The sequence below is a fragment of the Hippocampus comes genome, unplaced genomic scaffold (assembly GCF_001891065.2).
Source record: "Hippocampus comes isolate QL1 unplaced genomic scaffold, H_comes_QL1_v1.1 scaffold178, whole genome shotgun sequence".
In the NCBI taxonomy this organism is placed as follows: Eukaryota; Metazoa; Chordata; class Actinopteri; order Syngnathiformes; family Syngnathidae; genus Hippocampus; species Hippocampus comes.
Window position 1 is genome coordinate 94196 of NW_017807733.1, and position 2200 is coordinate 96395.

General features: G+C 48.7%; 3 non-coding genes across 3 annotated transcripts; all 3 read right to left on the reverse strand.

Moving 5' to 3' along the window:
- Positions 1 to 241: 241 nt before the first annotated feature.
- trnae-uuc (transfer RNA glutamic acid (anticodon UUC)) lies at positions 242 to 313 on the reverse strand. The gene has a single exon. It is a non-coding gene; the product is annotated as a tRNA-Glu (tRNA).
- Positions 314 to 597: 284 nt separating this feature from the next.
- trnae-cuc (transfer RNA glutamic acid (anticodon CUC)) lies at positions 598 to 669 on the reverse strand. Its single transcript has one exon. It is a non-coding gene; the product is annotated as a tRNA-Glu (tRNA).
- Positions 670 to 953: 284 nt separating this feature from the next.
- Positions 954 to 1025, reverse strand: trnae-uuc (transfer RNA glutamic acid (anticodon UUC)). The gene has a single exon. It is a non-coding gene; the product is annotated as a tRNA-Glu (tRNA).
- Positions 1026 to 2200: the final 1175 nt, after the last annotated feature.

Genomic DNA, 2200 nt, shown 5'->3' on the forward strand with positions numbered 1-2200 from the left:
AGTGACGAAGCGCCAAAGTGAATGCCTCATGGAATGAACCAATGCCATTCACAAAATCAGCTTTTCCCTGACTGGGAATCAAACCCAGGCTGTGGCTGAGAGAGCGCCAAAACTGAGCCACTAGACCATCAGGGACTGAGCTTTTCTAAAAACTGTTTCCCCCTCATTCTGTTTAGGGAGTGACATTGCGCCAAAGTAAATGCCTCATGAACTGAATCCATGCCTTTCACAACAGCAGGTATTCCCTGACCAGGAATCGAACCCGGGCCGCAGCGGTGAAAGCGCCAAATCCTATCCACTCGACCATCAGGGAAAGAGCTCTTCTAAAAACTGTTTCCCCCTCAATCTGTTAAGGGAGCAAGGTAGCGCCAAAGTAAATGCCTCGTGAACGGAACTCATGCCTTTCACAAAAGCAGGTACTCCCTGACCGGGAATCAAACCAGGGCGGCAGCTTTGAAAGCACCAAATCCTAGCCACTAGACCATCAGGGACAGAACGCTTCTAAAAACTGTTTCTCCCTCAATCTGTTAAAGGAGTGATGTAGCGCCAAAATCAATGCCTCGTGAACTGAACCAATGCTATTCGCAAAATCAGCTTTTCCCTGACCGGGAATCAAACCCAGGCCGTGGCGGTGAGAATGCCAAATCCTAGCCACTAGACCATCAGGGAAAGAGCTCTTCTAAAAACTCTTTCTCCCTCAATCTGTTAAGGGAGTTACGTTGCGCCAATGAGATTGCCTCGTGAACTGAACCAATGCCGTTCACAAAATCAGCTTTTCCCTGACCGGGAATCAAACCCAGGCTGTGGCAGTGAGAACGCCAAATCCCAGCCACTAGACCATCAGGGACTGAGCTCTTCTGAAAACTGTTTCTCCCTCAATTGGTTAAGAAAGTGACGTAGCGCCAAAGCGATTGCCTCGTGAACTGAACCAATGCCATTCACAAAATCAGCTTTTCCCTGACCGGGAATCGAACCCAGGCTCTGGCGGTGAAAGCGCCAAATCCTCGCCACTAGACCATCAGGGAAAGAGCTCTTCTAAAAACTGTTTCGCCCTCAATTTGTGAAGGGAGTGACATAGCGCCAATAAATGCCTCGTGAACTGAACCAATGCCATTCACAAAAGGAACTTTTCCCGGGCCGGGAATCGAACCCAGGCCGCGGCGCTGAGAGCATCAAATCCTAGCCAGTAGACCATCACGGACTGAGCTTTTCTAAAAACTGTTACTCCCTCAATCTGTTAAGGGAGTGACGTAGCACCAAAGCGAATGTTTCGTGAACTGAACCAATGCCATTCACAAAATCAGGTTTGACTTGACTGGGAATCGAACCCAGGCCGCAGCAGTGAAAGCGCCAAATCCTAGCCACTAGACCAAAAGGGAAAGTGCTGTTCTAAAAACTTGTTTCTCCCTCAATCTGTTCAGGGAGTGACGTCGCGTCAAAGCAATTGCCTCGTGAACTGAACCAATGCCATTCACAAAATCAGCCTTTCCCTGACCGTGAATCGAACCAGGGCCACAGCGTTGAAAGCACCAAATCCTAGCCACTAGACCATCAGGGACAGAACACTTCTGAAAACTGTTTCTCCCTCAATCTGTTTAGGGAGTGACGTAGTGCCAAAGTGAATGTCTCGTGAACTGAACCAATGCCATTCACAAAATCAGCTTTTCCGTGACTGGGAATCGAAACCGGGCCGCATCGGTGAAAGCGACAAATCCTACCCACTAGACCATCAGGGAAAGAGTTCTTCTAGAAACTCTTTCTCCCTCAGTCTGTTAAGGGAGTGAAGTAGCGCCAAAGTAAATGCCTCGTGAACTGAACCAATGCCATTCACAAAATCAGCTTTTCCGTGACTGGGAATCGAAACCGGGCCGCATCGGTGAAAGCGACACATCCTACCCACTAGACCAGGGGTGTCAAATTCCGGTCCTGGAAGGCCGGTGTCCTGCATGTTTTCCAAGTCTCCCTGTTGCAACACACCTGATTCAAATGATCAGATCATCAGCAAGCTCTGCGCAAGCCTGACATTGAACCTGTTCATTTGAATCAGGTGTGTTGCAACAGGGAGACTTGGAAAACATGCAGCACAGCGGCCCTCCAGGACCTGAGTTTGAGACCCCTGCTGTAAACTATGGGCCTTAACAACAACACAGTACAGGAAAACTTTGTTTTTTTTTTTTTTTTTTTGCTCCGGGGGGATTCA